Below are 17920 nucleotides of genomic sequence, written 5' to 3'. Positions count from 1 at the left end.
AGATTTCTACCAGAGAAACAAGGACGAAAACGTGCATCAACCCCTATGCATAGATTACCCCAATGCCACCTCAAGAATCCGCGAGTTGAGTGCCAAAACACACATCAAGTGGATCAATAGAACACCCCATTGTCACCACGGGTATCCCACGCAAGACATACATGAAGTGTTCTCAAATCCATAATAGTATTCAATCCGATAATAGTGAAACCTCAAAGGTAAAACTTAATTCATCACAAGATAGAGGGGGGGAAACACCATATGATCCAACTATAATAACAAACCTCGCGGTACATCAAGATCGTGCCAAATCAAGAACACGAGAGAGTGAGAGAGAGAGAGATCAAACACATAGATACTGGTACATACCCTCAGCCCCGAGGGTGAACTACTCCATCCTCGTCATGGACAGCATCGGGATGATGAAGATGGCCTCCGATGATGGTTTCCCCCTCTGGCAGGGTGCCGGAACAGGCTCCCAATTGGTTTTTCGTGGCTACACAGGCTTGCAGCAGCGGAACTCCTGATCTAGGTTTCTTTTGGGGGTTTTCTCTATATATAGGATTTTTTGGCGTCGGGTACAAGTCAGAGGTGTCGATGAGGCAATGACAAGGCAGGGGGCACGCCCTAGGGGGTATGCCCTCCACCCTTGTGGGCGTCTCGTGGCTCTTCTGGTCCATCTCCGATACTCCATGGGCTTCTTCTGGTCCATAAAAAGTCGTCATAAAGTTTCAGCTCGTTTGGACTCCCTTTGGTATTCCTTTTCTGTAGAACTCAAAACAAGGAAAAAACAGAAACTGGCACTGGGCTCTAGGTTAATAGGTTAGTCCCAAAAATAATATAAAATAGCATATTAATGCATATAAAACATGCAAAATAGATAATATAATAGCATGGAACAATAAAAAATTATAAATACATTGGAGACGTATCAAGCATCCCCAATCTTAATTCCTGCTCGTCCTCGAGTAGGTAAATGATAAAAACAGAATTTTTGATGTGGAATTCTACCTAGCATATTTATCCATGGAATTTTCTTCACTGTGCATGAATGTTCAGATCCATAAGATTCAAAACATAAGTGTAATATTGACATCAAAACGATAATACTTCAAGCATACTAATAAGCCAATCATGTCTTCTCAAAATAACATGGCCAAAAAAGCCATCTCTACAAAATCATATAGTCTGGCTATGCTCCATCTTCATCACACAAAATACTCAAATCATGCACAACCCCGATGACAAACCAAGCAATTGTTTCATACTTTTGATGTTCTCAAACCTTTTCAACTTTCACGCAATACATGAGCGTGAGCCATGGACATAGCACTATAGGTGGAATAGAATATGGTGGTTGTGGAGAAGGCAAAAAGGAGATAGTCTCACATCAACTAGGCGTATCAACGGGCTATGGAGATTCCCATCAATAGATATCAATGTGAGTGAGTAGGGATTGCCATGCAACAGATGCACTAGAGCTATAAGTGTATGAAAGCTCAAAAAGAAACTAAGTGGGTGTGCATCCAACTTGCTTGCTCACGAAGACCTAGGGCAATTTGAGGAAGCACATCATTGGAATATACAAGCCAAGTTCTATAATGAAAAATTCCCGCTAGTATATGAAAGTGACAACATAGGAGACTCTCTATCATGAAGATCATGGTACTACTTTGAAGCACGAGTGTGGAAAAATGATAGTAGCATTGCCCCTTTTCTCTTTTCTCTCATTTTTTTCTTCTCTTTTTTTGATTGGCTTATTTGGCCTCCCTTTTTTTCCTCACATGGGGAATGTTCTAATAATGGTGATCATCACACTTTTATTTACTTACAACTCGATACTTAGAACAAAATATGACTCTATATGAATGCCTTCGCCGGTGTACCAGGATGTGCAATGACTCAAGAGTGACATGTATGAAAATTATGAATGGTGGCTTTGCCACAAATACTATGTCAACTACATGATCATGCAAAGCAATATGACAATGATGAAGCGTGTCATAAAAAATGAAACAGTGGAAAGTTGCATGGCAATATATCTCGGAATGGCTATGGAAATGCCATAATAGGTAGGTATGGTGGCTGTTTTGAGGAAGGTATAAGGTGGGTGTATGGTACCGGCGAAAGTTGCACGGCACAAGAGAGGCTAGCAATGGTGGAAGGGTGAGAGTGCGTATAATCCATGGACTCAACATTAGTCATAAAGAAATCACATACTTATTACAAAAATCTATTAGTCATCGAAAAAAGTACTATGCGCATGCTCCTAGGGGGATATATTGGTAAGAAAAGACCATCGCTCGTCCCCGACCGCCACTCATAAGGAAGACAATCAATAAATACCTCATGCTCCAACTTTGTTACATAACGGTTCACCATACGTGCATGCTACGGGAATCACAAACTGTAGAAAAAGTATTTCTACAATCCACAATTAATCACTAGCATGACCCTAATATCATCATCCTCATATCTCAAAACAATCATAAGGAATCAAACTTCTCATGGTATTCAATGCACTTAATATGATTTTTTTTATTATATCCCTCTTGGATGCCTATCATATTAGGACTAAATTCATAACCAAAGCAAATTACCACGCTGTTTAGAGAGACTCAAAATAATATAAATGTCGGGGATATACCCCGCGGTATGACCCGACCAGACTTGGCATTTCATTGGCAACCCGCCAGAAGATTGGCGACTCATGTGTCTGGCGGTTCATTGGTGTGACGACTCACGAGCCTGAAGACTCATTGGTGACTCGGTGGGTGTTTCATATGGATGACAAGGCCCAAGGCCCAGAAGTCCGGCTCATGTTATGGTGGGCCGACTTAAGAGGAAGACATAAGGAATATTCTCGTGCAAAGGAAGCAAGACTAGGATTCCATTTGTAATAGAGTAATCCTAATCCTACTAGGACTAGTCATGTAACCCGCCCCTTCAACACATATAAGGAGGGGCAGGGCTCCCCAAAGAGGGACAAGTAAGAAAGAAACAATCTCTGGGGCTAGGCACAAAGGGGGAGCCGGCTATGCGGCGACTCTCTCATAACCATAATGAGATCTAGCCACAAACAGCATGTAGGGCTATTACCGGATGATGTTTCCCGGGGCCCGAAGCTGTCTAAATCCTTGTCTTGTGCATTGATCCGCCCTGCGTCTCTCATCCCGATCAACCCCTCTCAAGCTACCACAAAGATGCGCTGGCCTCATGACTAAGTTCTCACACTAGGACATCTGCCGTGACAATTCCACGACAGTTGGCACCCACCGTGGGGCTCGAACCCAAGACCACACAGTGGTGATGAGTTCTTGGAGGGATCTTTTCTAGGGTTCAAGAAGATTGCTATTGTTCAAATGACAAAGCGCGGCCGCGGAAGGAACTACATCAACTTCGAGTTCATTAGTCGAGATTGAAAAAGTTTCGGCGTCCGCATAAATAGATTGAGGGAAAAAGTTTCTTTGACGACCGCGTACGTCAGATATGGGTGATCCGTCGTATGTTTACGTAGCGGCTGTGGATCCTGACTCACAAGTGTTCAAGAGAAATCTCGCCAAGCAATGAATCCCAACGCAATTTTCACAACAATGTCGTCGCGTTCAACCAAAGCATCATGCCGAAAGTTTGCAGGGTTTTGGTTATACGCCGCCCAAGCGTCGGGCATCCTCCCTTTAAAAACTAAGGAGGGCAGCTGGGAAAGTTCAGAGCACAACACATCAATCATCATACTACGTGCCAAGACAAAATTGTTGCTGTCAATACATCGAATCATGGGTCAAAACTGTTGCATATTACGTGTGCGTGAAGGACACAAGCTGCAATCCGCCTGAGCCGCCGTGTTTTGGTACGCAAGTTGCATATATGGAATCAGTACTTTCAAGAAGCTAGCACATGAGTCGGAACCGCACGAGGCAGAGCCGGAGTCGCAGACGTAGAAGTCCGAGCCGTCAACGCGGTCGGCATGGAATCGAACAAGAAATCAGACTCGTCCTCCACATACCCCCCCCCCCAAAAAAATAAGTCCAAGACTGCTAATACTATCCAAGTACATCAACAGCGATGGGGTCATGAGCTCTGCCTCATCCGATCATCCCGATGGACAGGTTCCTTCATCAAATTCTTGCACATTTTGGCCAAAGGGTCAACGGTTTGGAGTGTGGCTCGGATCCCTGTCCTTCAACGATTTATAAACAGGAGTTATGGAACTAATCAATCGCCCCTTGCGCCGCCTCGGTAGTGACAAGCTGATGCGCGCCTTCGCTGACTCATCGCAGAGCACATTGTCATCTCGAGCACAGTTTTCAACTGCAGGTGGCCACCTCGTCGCCCCGCTGCCACCGCGCGAAGAGCCGCCCGCTGTCTGAGATGCGGGCCCGCGAGCCGCCCGCATGATGAACTTGTCTCACCGCCGCAGGGAACCTCCCTGAGCTGTTCCTGCCTGAGGGTCTCCCTTGAGCTAGTCCCGTCTCTATCACTACGAACCGCCTACAGGCGGCCTCGCCGGCATGTTGATCCGTCGCGAGCCGCCCTGGATGTGGGCATGTGACCGGTTCAAAAAGGAAAAAAACCGCAGGCTCCTTGCACAGTTCTCTTCTGCAGGCCGGCTTACCGCTCCCTTCGTGTGCTCTGGCTGTCGTAGCCTCTCCTGATGAGCCGGCCAACCGTCGGGGCCGCGTTGAGCTGTCGGGGCCATATTGAGTCGCCTGTCTGCCTGAACCGCCTCTATCGTGTTGAATGGATCATCCGTCATCCGAACAAATCAGGTGATATTCATTTAAATTTATCATATTTGCACATATTATTTTTGCAAAAGAGCAGTTTATCTTTGCCTTGGTCTGCAATATTGTTTATGCAGGACAATTGTTCACTGCAAGAGCGATGGCCATGTCATGGACGTATAGATCACGTCACAATTATCATGCGCCAGCATCTGACCGTGCCATGATGCTAGATGAATATATGTGGAAACCGCCTTTTTACGGCCCAGTTTACATCAAGATGACGTGGTTGATCACCCGTCCGTGCGGCTTACCGCGCCTGCGATTGCCTCGCCCGTCCGCGCTGGCTTACAACGCCGTGGCCGGCTCATCTGTTTGTTCCCGTGGCTGAATCGGGCGTGATTGATTTTAGCTTCACCGTGGTGATCATCAACTCCGCGGTAGATAATTTCTGGTCTAACATATCAGGTGAAATCCATCCAGTATATTTTTATATTACATATTGGCATTCTTTAAAAAGAGCAATTACTCTGGCTTGCAAGTTCTTTAATGCAGGACAAGATGTTTACTGCAAAAAGGACTGTTATATCACTGAGCTGTTGAATGACTCATACCGGTTTATATCACGGTCAATTATGGAGAATCTCAAGCGAACTCCTCGAGTCACCTTGAGACTCGGGGGCTATGATGACATGACCCAACAAATGTTGCCAGTTTCAGCAAAATTCGAGAACTCCGGGTCCTTGGAGGGAAAAATAACCCGGCCCTGGAGGCTACTACCCTGTTGGTGAAAATTTAAAGGCCGTCAGAAAATTTCCGGCTTAAAAAGGGATTGACAATCATAGAGTTCCGGCTCAATAGAAGAACTCCGGGTTATCACGAAGGATTCCAATTCAAGGTAAATCTATCTCCCACAAAGCTTTGGAAGCTCTCAATATTCGGTTTAAAGTCCCGGTTTAAAAGAAATAATCTCTCGCAAGTTCGAGTTCTTAGAAAAATTACAGGGACCAAAGAGAGTTTGTTGCACAACACAACTCAAACATAGGCACCTGGCAAGCACTGCTCAGAAATATATCACTTCGGGGCTTCCGGCTTATTGAGCTAAGCTATGATTACCCTTTGATCCGGCTCATAGCCACAGTTACATGTCATTTGGGGGCTTCCTGTTCAAATATAGGTCGTATTCGAACTAAAGAGAACATAGCTGTCGGTACCCTCTTGATCGGCACAATGCCAAACCTATTAGGGGGCTTCTTGATCGTATTCGAATCATAGCTTAACCCCTTTTGGGTCCGACTTTGATCGTATTCGAATCAGAGTCATTAAACAACTCTCAAGGTCATTTGGGGGCTTCCTGTTCAAACATAGGTCGTATTCGAACCAAAGAGAACATAGCTGTCAGTACACTCTTGATCGGTGCAACGCCAAAGCCACTGGGGGCTACATGATCGTATTCGAATCCTAGCTTAACCCCTTTGGTCTGGTTTACTGATCGTATTCGAATCAGAAGCCTCAAATTCTTCTTTCTATTTTTCTTAAGTTTTTTTGAAAACAGTCTGTTGGGTTTGTCTTGAGACTTTTTGTTCATATCTGAAGCATATATGTGGTTTCGATTAACCCGACTTGAGTTTGGATGATAAGTCGCCATATATGACAATCATAAACATTTGGAAGTTTTTGGCTTCTAAAGATTGGGTTATCACCCTTACTGCACAGGTATCCTAGATCGGCAGTACGATTCAATATCACACGAACCGGTTTTTCAAACCGAGTTATATTATTCAAATCTTTAATAGCCAACATGGCTGGATTTTTATTATGGTTATCAATAACCAATGTTACGATTGAGGTTTTCAAAGTCGCTTCAGTGCAATGTATATTATTTTATCAATGGATATAATTTATTCTACAATGGAAGGAATAGTCCCGAGTCGCTGTAGGCTTACGACCCGGCACTTGGGGGCTACATTATTCAAGTTGAGATTACATCGAATATGCAAGTCCCATGTCACTGCCAGCATGCACCATGGCACTTGGGGGCTAATACAAATCATTTTTTGCTCAACTTATTGAAGACCCGACTCATCACATTCTAAATGAGCCGGCCCTTGGGGGCTACCAATTGCTCCTGTCGAAAATTCAAGGCACACAAGCCTTAATCCATTATATTGAAAGATCCGCTACTCAGATGGTAGAGTACAAAGCTCTTAACCTTGTGGATGTGGGTTCAAGCTCCATGGTGGAGATTACATCATATGATGTTATTATCAATGAATCATATACACAGTCCCAGCTCAGTAATATCTTACTGAGCCGGCCCTTGGGGGCTACATGTTGCTTCTCAAGTTTACATGATCATATTTACAAAGTCCCTGCTCATTATTGCATAATTACCCGGCCCTTGGGGGCTACACTAGTTGAAATTTTTATGAGCATAAGGCAATTACAAGTCCCAGGTTGCTGCAAGCATGACAACCTGGCACTTGGGGGCTACAGGTGATATGCATATAAGGGAGGAATAACTTCAAATTATAAGTTTTGAGCAAATCAGGTATTATATTGTTATCGGAGAAATCTGCAAAGTTTATGACCCGACGTCATCATAAGATTAACCCGGCATCAGCAACAATTGCATGACCCGGCATTATTTGTTTATAACCCAACAATTTTGGCAATCATAAATCGGCAAGATCTACATCTTTAAGCCGGTTGAATATCAGTTGAATATTTCAAGACAAATATTTTTTAAAATCAGAGCATTGAAGGCCGACTCAAATGGATTATCTCTTATAATATTTCTTTACAAGAGCCAATGTCAGCAAATGGATTATGAAGCTGGCCTATTGACCCGGATTTTCCGGGAGAAAATGTCAAGGACTTAAGGATGATCAGGTGCCGGCTTACAAAAAAATTTAACCCGGAGCACAACCTATAAAATTTGTTCTTGTGTTTATATTGCAGATTAGTTTAATATGGATAAATCCAAATTAAACTAGGGGCTAATGTCGGGGATATACCCCGGGGTATGACCCGGCCGGATATATGACCCGGCCGGACTTGGCATTTCATTGGCAACCCACCAGAAGATTGGCAGCTCATGTGTCTGGCGGTTCACTGGTGTGACAACTCATGAGCCTAAAGACTCATTGGTGACCCGGTGGGTGTTTCAGATGGATGACAAGGCCCAAGGCCCAGAAGGACGGCTCATGTTATGGTGGTCCGACTTAAGAGGAAAACATAAGGAATATTCTCCTGCAAAGGAAGCAATACTAGGACTCCACTTGTAATAGAGTAATCCTAATCCTACTAGGACTAGTCATGTAACCCGCCCCTTCAACATATATAAGGAGGGGCAGGGCTCCCCAAAGAGGGACAAGTAAGAAAGAAACAATCTCTAGGGCTAGACACAAAGGGGGAGCCGGCTATGCGGCGACTCTCTCATAACCATAATGATATCTAGGCACAAACAACATGTAGAGCTATTACAGGATGATGTTTCCTGGGGCCCGAAGCTGTCTAAATCCTTGTCTTGTGCGTTGATCCGCCCTACGTCTCTCATCCCGATCAACCCCTCTCAAGCTACCACAAAGATGCGTTGGCCTCACGAATAAGTCCTCACACTAGGACATCTGCCGTGACAATTCCACAAAAATAAGTGAATCATGAGAGTTCAATAATTTCTTCAAAATAAAACCACTGCCATGCTCTAAAATGATATAAGTGAAGCACTAGAGCAAACGACAAACTACTCCAAAAGATATAAGTGAAGATCAATGAGTGGTCGAATAATTATGTAACTATGTGAAGACTCTCTAACATTTAAGAATTTCAGAACTTGGGATATTATTCAAATAGCAAGCAAATCCTAGTAAAATAAAATGATTCTCCAAGCAAAACACATATCATGTGGTGAATAAAAATATAGCTCCAAGTAAGGTTACCGATGAACGAAGATGAAGGAGGGGATGCCATCCGGGGCATCCCCAAGCTTAGGCTCTTGGTTATCCTTGAATATTACCTTGGGGTGCCTTGGGAATCCCCAAGCTTAGGCTCTTTCCACTCCTTATTCCGTAGTCCATCAAAACTTTACCCAAAACTGGAAAACTTCACAACACAAAACTCAACAGAAAACTCGTAAGCTCAGTTAGTATAATAAAGAAAATCACCACTTAGGTACTGTTGTGAACTCATTATAAATTTATATTGGTGTTATATCTACTGTATCCCAACTTCTCCGTGGTTCATACCTTCCGATACTACCCATAGATTCATGAAAATAAGCAAACAACACATAGAAAATAGAATCTGTCAAAAACAGAACAGTCTGTAGTAATCTAGAAACTTCGTATACTTCTGTAACTCCAAAAATTCTGAAAAATTAGGGCAACATGGGAAATTTTTATATTAATCTTTTTCAAAAAGAATCAGGATTTTATCACGCTTTTGTAATAAGAGAAAATTATTTTACTGGGCGCAAAAGTTTCTGTTTTCAGCAAGATCAAATCAACTATCACCATAGACCATCCCAAAGGTCTTACTTGGCACTTTATTGAAATAAAATCTATAAAACATGATTAATACAGTATCCAAATCATGTGAACACACAAAAACAGTAGGTATAAATATTGGGTTGTCTCCCAACAAGAGCTTTTCTTTAATGCATTTTTAGCTAGGCATGATGATTTCAATGATGCTCACATAAAAGATAAGAATTGAAACATAATGGGAGCATCATGTAGCATATGACTAGCAAGTCTAACCCACTTCCTATGCATAGGGATTTTGTGACCAAACAATTTTTGGGAACAAGAATCAACTAGCATAGGAAGGCAAAACAAGCATAACTTCAAGATTTTCAGCACATAGAGAGGAAACTCGATATTATTGAAACTCCTACAAGCATATATTCCTCCCTCATAATAATTTTTAGTAGCATCATGAATGAATTCAACAATGTAACCATCACATAAACATTATTTTCATGATGCACAAGCATACAAATTTTACTACTCTCCACATAAGCAAATTTATTCTCATGAGTAGTAGTGGGAGCAAACTCAACAAAATAACTATCATGTGAGGCATAATCCAATTGAAAATTAAAATCATGATGACAAGTTTCATGGTTATCATTATTCTTTATAGCATACATGTCATCACAATAATCATCATAGATAGCAACTTTGTTCTCATAATCATTTGGAACCTCTTCCGAAATAGTGGATTCATCACTAAATAAAGTCATGGCCTCTCCAAATCCACTTTCATAATTCTGACAATAAGATTCAACACCCTCCAAAACTGTGGGATCATTACCTAAAGTTGATGCTCTTCCAAAACCACTTCCATCAATATAATCATCATAAATATCAGGAATGTTATCATCATAATAAATTTGCTCATCAAAACTCGGGGGACAAAAAATATCATCTTCATCAAACATAGCATCCCCAAGCTTGTAGCTTTGCATATCATTAGCATCATGGATATTCAAGAAATTCGTACTAACAAAATTGCAATCATGCTCACCATTCAAAGATTTAGTGGCAAACATTTTATTGACTTCTTCTTCTAACACTTGAGCACAATTTTCCTTTCCATCATTTTTACGGAAGACATTATAAAGATGGATAATATGTGGCAACCTCAATTCCATTTTTTGTAATTTTCTTTTATAAACTAAACTAGTGATAAAACAAGAAACTAAAATATTCAATTGCAAGATCTAAAGATATACCTTCTAATGATTCACAAGTATAGGAGATCAATTGTAGCTCTTTTCGATAAGTAAGAGTGTCGAACCCAACGAGGAACAGAAGGAAATGACAAGTAGTTTTTGGTAAGGTATTGTTTGCAAGTGCTGAAATTGTAAGTAGCGAGTAGTTTGATAGCAAGGTAATTTGTAACGGGAAAGTAACGATAAAAGTAACAAGTATGCAGCAAGGTAGCCCAATCCTTTTGAGGCAAAGGACGGGCCAAAACGGTCTCTTATAATAAGCAAAGCGTTCTTGAGGGTACACTGGAATTTCATCTAGTCACTTTAATCATGTTGGTTTGATTTGTGTTCGCTACTTTGATAATTTAGTATGTGGGTGGACCGGTGCTTAGGTGTTGTTCTTACTTGAACAAACCTCCTATTTATGATTAACCCTCTCACAACCATCCGCAACTACGAGAAAAGTATTAAGCATAAATCCTAACCATAGCATTAAACTTTTGGATCCAATCGATCCCTTACAAAATAGCGCATAAACTAGGGTTTAAGCTTCTGTCAGTCTCGCAACCCACCATCCAGTTGCTACATCACAATGCATTCCCTTAGGCCCAAATATGTTGAAGTGTCATGTAGTCGATACATACTATCAAAATAGTGAACACATATCAAGTTCACCTGATTACTTGCAACATGATTTCTCCCGTGACCTCAAGAACAAAAGTAACTACTCACAAATAATAAACATGGTCAGGATCAAATAAGTATTAAATAGCATAATGGGTCTGAACATATAATCTTCCACCAAATAAACCATATAGTAACCAACTACAAGATGTAATCAATACTACTAGTCACCCACAGGCACCAATCTATAGTTCCGGTAACAAGATTGAATACAAGAGATGAACTAGGGTTTGAGATGAGATGGTGCTATTGAAGATGTTGATGGAGATTACCCTCCCAGAGATGGGAGAGTTGTTGGTGATGATGATGATGATTTCCCCCTCCGGGAGGGAAGTTCCCCCGGCGGAATCGCTCCGCCGGAGGGCAAAAGTGCTCCTACCCAATTTCCGCCTCGAGGCGGCAGTGCTTCGTCCCGAAGGTCCTCCTCTTATTTTTTTCTAGGTCAAAATGAATTATATACCAAAAGATGGGCACCGGAGGTGGGCCGAGGAGGCCACAACCCACCAGGGCGCGCCTGGGGGGCCTGGGGCGCCCTGGTGGGTTGTGCCCACCTGGTGCCCCCCTCTGGTGTTTATTGGCTCCAATATTTCTTAAATAATCCATAAAAAATCTCCATGAAGTTTTAGCTTATTTGGAGTTGTGCAGAATAGGTGGCCTGACGTAAGTTTTCCAGGTCCAGATTTCCAGCTGCCGGAATTCTCCCTCTTGGTGTGTTCCTTGCAAATTATGAGAGAAAAGGCACTAGAATTACTCCAAAAAGCATTATTATGGATAAAAACATTATAAATGACAGCAAGAAAACATGATGCAAAATGGACTTATGAACTCCCCCAGGCTTAGACCTCGCTTGTCCTCAAGCGAAAACCGAAATCGAAAAACATGTCCACATGCTTTAAGAGAGAGGTGTCGATAAAAACAAAATACAGACATAGAAGCATCATGTTGATTATTATAACAGCAACAAAATTTAATATAGGACTTTTATCATATACTTCCTATGAATAAGTAAAGTTCATCACACAACCGAAGTATAAAGCAAAAACTCTATTAGAAACCAACAAACTATGTTCTCAGTCAACTTTGCAACTATAATTCATCATCTTTTCAGGAAGAGTCACATGTCGGAGCCTTTAGGCAAGTCCACATACTCAACCATCATATAGTCTTCTATGATTGCTAGCACACACCTCATACCCATGAGAAAAACGTTTCAACCGGACACATAGAAAGATAAGGGCTTATGATTTTGCCTCCCAACATGCTCACCTCAAGGGTGATGTCAACAATAATAACTCATGCCACCCATATTCAACTGGACATATGTGCCTTGATCTTTCCTCACCACATGATGCTTTCCAAAAGAGAAAAATAAAAGGAATAGAGAGAAAAACTTTTGACTCTTTGCATAGAAGTAAAAGATAGGCCCTTCGCAGAGGGAAGCAGAGGTTGCCATGCGCTTATTTGCTTGTATGCTCAATCCCTTAGTGCAAAAGAACGTGATGTTACATTTCCCCTTGCGATAGCGACCTTTATTATGCAGTCTGTCGCTTTTATTCTTCACCATCACCAGTTTGTGCAATGCTCAATTTTCTCTTACACTAAATGATCTCACACTTTTAGAAGTAATTTTATTGCCTTTTTGCACCGATGACAACTTACTTGAGGGATCTTGCTCAATCCCTAGGTAGGTATGGTGGACACTTGAAAATAAGATTTGGGTTTAAGGGTTTTTGGATGCACAAGTAGTATCTCTACTTAGTACAGAATTTTTGGCTAGCAAAGATAGGGGTAAGCATCACATGTTAAAGGATCTATGACAATATGACTTCTATGTGAATATAAACAAACATAAACCATTAAGTTGTCTTCCTTGTCCAACGTCAACAATTTTGGCATATAATATTTTGATGAGGGCCCACAGTCACAAAAGATTTCTAGGATAGTATATCTATATGTGAATCTTCTCTTCCCTTATTAATTCTTTCATGAGTTGCATCATTGACTAATGCTATGTTTTTCAATCTTTAATAAAAATTTCTACTTATACTTTTCCTTATGTGGTGCTATCACCTAACATAGGATTAGTATATAATATTTTCTCTATTTATTTCCTTTCTTATTTCTTTCTTTATTTCTTTTCATTATTTACAACATGAAAGCAAAGAAAGCAAAAACTCAAACTAACTTTATTATATAACTTGCACACGATTACAAGGATAGATCACTAAGCAAACTCTGAAGGAAGAAAGGATATAACTAAACTTTTATTTCACCTAAAAGCAAAAGATCAAACTAAGATAAGTAAAAGCAAAAAGATAGTGGGATGATACGATACCGGGGCACCTCCCCCAAGCTTGGAGGAAGCCAAGGGGAGTGCCCATGCCTGATACTTAGTTCTCCTTTGGTGGTGAAGAAGGTGATGGTGGTGGTGAGGCCAATTGTGCCTTCAACTTTTTCATATTGTAGTTGAGGAGATCAATTTCCTCCTTTAAATCATCGACTTCCAACTCCAACTTTCAAGATCTTGTCACATAGATCTCCTTTACTTTTCTGCCGAAAATGAGAAGGAATAGGTCGGTTATTAGAATGGTTAGCTCTCTTAGGGAGACTGGACTTCTTGAACTTTATCTTCATATCCCCAGGTTGAGGTAGGGGAACATCCTCCTCCCCCGAGCTTGAGTCATCGATCCTCATCAAGTGAGCATCCTCCTCATCATCCGTAGTTCGACCATAAGGAGATAGGTCCCCATAGGCCTTTGGGTCAGCAATGAGATGCGAGACATAGCTCTCACCGTCGGAGTCTTGGGACGACATATTTTCAAAACTGCACAGGAAACAACAAGAAAAGAGAACGAAGGACTTCTCCGCGATACGGTGATCAATATGTTCGGGGAGTATATATATATTTTTTTATCTTGGAGGAGAAGTATAAGGTAGAAAAATGGAGTACGGGAGGTGTCCCAGTTGGGCACAACCCACCTGGGCGCGCTAGGCAAGCCTGGCGCGCCTTGGTGTCTTGTGCCCACCAGGGGACGCTCCCTGGGAGTTTCTTTATTTCCAAAATTCTAAAATATTCCAAAACTGATAAAAAATATTTTTGCGGATTTTTCGGAGTCCGTTTACTTACCGTATCACGTACCTCCTTATTTTCATGATTCTAGAGTGTTCTGGAAGGACTCTTTTATGTGTTCTTCCGGTGTCATGGTTTGGATAATATTACTTTCAACATTAATAGGCATACTTGAGATATAATGCTTTATTCATTGCCCATTAACAACCTTCGGGTTAGTACCTTCGGAATTATTTATTTTGATGGCACCAAACCGGTAAACCTCCTCAATGACATATGGGCCTTCCCATTTTGAGAGGAGTTTCCTGCAAAGAATCTGAAACGAGAGTTGTACAAAAGAACATATTCTCCTACTTTAAACTCACGCTTTTGAATTCTTTTGTCATGCTATCTTTTAACTTTTTCTTTGAATAATTTTGCATTTTCATATGCTTGGGTTCTGCATTCATCTAATGAGCTGATATCAAATAACCTCTTTTCACCAGCAAGTTTGGAATCATAATTGAGTTCCTTGATTTCCCAATATGCTTTATGTTCTAACTCAAGAGGCAAATGACAAGCTTTTCCATAAACCATTTTATAAGGATACATACCCATAGGATTTTTATATGCTGTTCTATAAGCCCTAAGTGCATCATCTAATTTCTTAGACCAATTCTTCCTGGAACTATTAACAACCTTTTGAAAAATTAATTTTATTTCTCTATTGCTAAGTTCAACTTGACCACTAGACTGAGGATGATAGGGTGATGCAATTCTATGGTTAACATCATACTTGGCAAGCATTTTACGGAAAGCACCATGAATAAAATGTGAACCACCATCGGTCATTAAATATCTAGGGACTCCAAACCTTGGAAAAATAAATTCCTTAAGCATTTTAATAGAGGTGTTGTGATTATCACTACTGGTTGGAGTAGCTTCTACCCACTTAAACATAATCAATAGCAACCAAAATATGTGTATACCCATTAGAGGAAGGAAAAGGTCCCATGTAATCAAATCCCCAAACATCAAATGGTTCAACAGCAAGTGAATAATTCATAGGCATTTCTTGGCGCTTACCAATATTACCTATTCTTTGACATTCATCACAAGATGAGACATACTTACGGGCATCCTTGAAGAGAGTAGGCCAATAAAATCCAGACTTCAATACCTTGTGAGCAGTTCTATCTCTAGCATGATGCCCTCCATAAGCCTCAGAGTGACATTTCCGTAGGATTTGTCCCTGTTAATGCTAAGGTACACAACGTCTAATAATACCATCTACTCCTTCTTTATAAAGATGTGGGTCATACCAAAAGTAATGTCTTAAATCATAGAAGATTTTTTTCTTTTCTTGGTATGTAAAGCTAGGAGGTAAATATTTAGCAACAATGTAATTAGCATAGTCAGCATACCAAGGAGTACTATTAGCAACATTTATTGCAGCTAACTGCTCATGAGGAAAACTATCATCAATAGGTATTGGGTCATCAAGCACATTTTCAAGCCTAGACAAATTATCATCTACTGGATTCTCAGCTCCTTTTCTATCAATGATATGTAAATCAAATTCTTGTAACAAGACAACCCAACGAATAAGTCTAGGTTTAGCATCTTTCTTTTCCATAAGATATTTAATAGCAGCATGGTCTGTGTGAATAGTTACTTGGTAATTAACAATATATGGTCTAAATTTATCACAAGCAAACACAACTGCTAAGAATTCTTTTTCAGTAGTAGCATAATTTATTTGAGCACTGTCTAGAATTTTACTAGCATAATGAATAACATTCAATTTCTTATCAACTCTTTGTCCTAGAACAGCACCAACAACATAATCACTAGCATCACACATAATTTCAAAAGGCAAGTTCCAATCAGGTGGTTGAACAATAGGTGCAGTAATTAAGGCTTTCTTGAGTGTTTCAAAAGCTTCTAAACAATCATCATCAAAAACAAAACGGATATCCTTTTGCAAGAGATTAGTAAGAGGCCTATAAATTTTAGAAAAGTCTTTGATAAATCTCCTATAGAAACCAACATGACCTAGGAAACTACAAATACCTTTGATGTCCTTAGGACATGGCATTTTCTCAATTGCATCAACCTTAGCTTGGTCGGCTTCAATACCTCTTTTAGAAATTTTATGACCCAAGACAATGCCTTCATCAACCATAAAGTGGCACTTCTCCCAATTCAAGACAAGATTTGTTTGTTCACATCTCTGGAAAAATCGAGAAAGATTGCTTAAACAATCATCAAAAGACTTCCCATAAATAGAGAAGTCATCCATGAAAACCTCAACAATCTTTTCACAAAAATCCTAGAATATAGCAGTCATACATCTTTGAAAGTAGCAGGTGCATTACATAAACCAAAAGGCATGCCTATAAGAATAAGTTCCAAAGGGACAAGTAAAAGTGGTCTTTTCTTGATCAGGTTGAGAAACAGGTATTTGTGAAAAGCCAGAATATCCATAAAGGAAGCAAAAGTGTGTGTGCTTAGATAATCTTTCGAGCATTTGATCAATAAAAGGCAAAGGGTAATGATCTTTTGTAGTTGCTTTCTTTAATTTTCTATAATCAATTACCATTCTATAGCCTGTAATAATTCTTTGTGGAATAAGCTCATTCTTATCATTAGGAACAACAGTTATACCTCCTTTCTTAGGGACACAATGAACATGACTTACCCATCTACTGTCAGCTATGGGATAGATTATACCTGCTTCCAGAAGTTCTAATGTTTCCGTTCTTACCACCTCTTTCATATTCGGATTTATCCAACGTTGGTGATCAACAACTGGTTTAGCATCAGGTTCCATATTAATTTCATGTTGACATAGAGTGGGACTAATTCTCTTTACATCATCAAGAGTATATCCAATAGCAGCCCGGTGCTTCCTTAGAACTTTCAATAATCTTTCTTCTTCATGTTCTGAAAGGTTAGCACTGATAATAACATGATATATTTTCTTTTCATCAAGATAAGCATAGTTCAAAGTGTTTGGGAATTGTTTTAATTCAAACACAGGATCACCTTTAGGTGGAGGAGAACCTCCAAGAGTTTCAATAGGCAAATTGTGTTTAAGCAGAGGACGTTGTTCAAAGAAAACTTTATCTATTTCATTTCTTTCATGCATATGTGAATCATTTTCATGATCTAGCAAATATTGTTCTAAAGGATTAGTAGGTGGTACAGAAATAGAAGCATGGCCAATTAATTCATCCTTACTAGGCAATTACTTTTCATGATGATTTCTACTAAACTTGGAAAAATTAAACTCATGAGACTCATCACCAAAACTAACACCCACAGTTTGTTTCTTACAATCTATCTTAGCATTAACTGTGTTCAAGAAAGGTCTTCCAAATATAATTGGATAGAAGTCATCTTGTGGGGAACCAAGAACAAGAAAATCAGTAGGGTATTTTATTTTCCCACACAAGACCTCAACATCTCTAATAATCCCAATTGGTGATATAGTGTCTCTACTAGCAAGTTTAATAGTAACATCTATTTCTTCTATCTCAGCAAGTGCTATATCTTTCATAATTTCTTCATATAAAATGTAAGGAATAGCACTCACATTAGCACCCATGTTAAATAAACCATGATAACATTGATCTCCTATTTTAACTGAAATGACAAGCATGCCAACAACAGGTCTATGTTTATCTTTTCTATCAGGTTTAGCAATTCTAGAAACTTCTTCATAGAAGTAAATAACATGCCCAT

The sequence above is a fragment of the Triticum urartu genome, chromosome 2 (assembly GCF_003073215.2).
Source record: "Triticum urartu cultivar G1812 chromosome 2, Tu2.1, whole genome shotgun sequence".
Lineage (NCBI taxonomy): Eukaryota > Viridiplantae > Streptophyta > Magnoliopsida > Poales > Poaceae > Triticum > Triticum urartu.
This window is presented reverse-complemented; position numbering follows the sequence as displayed.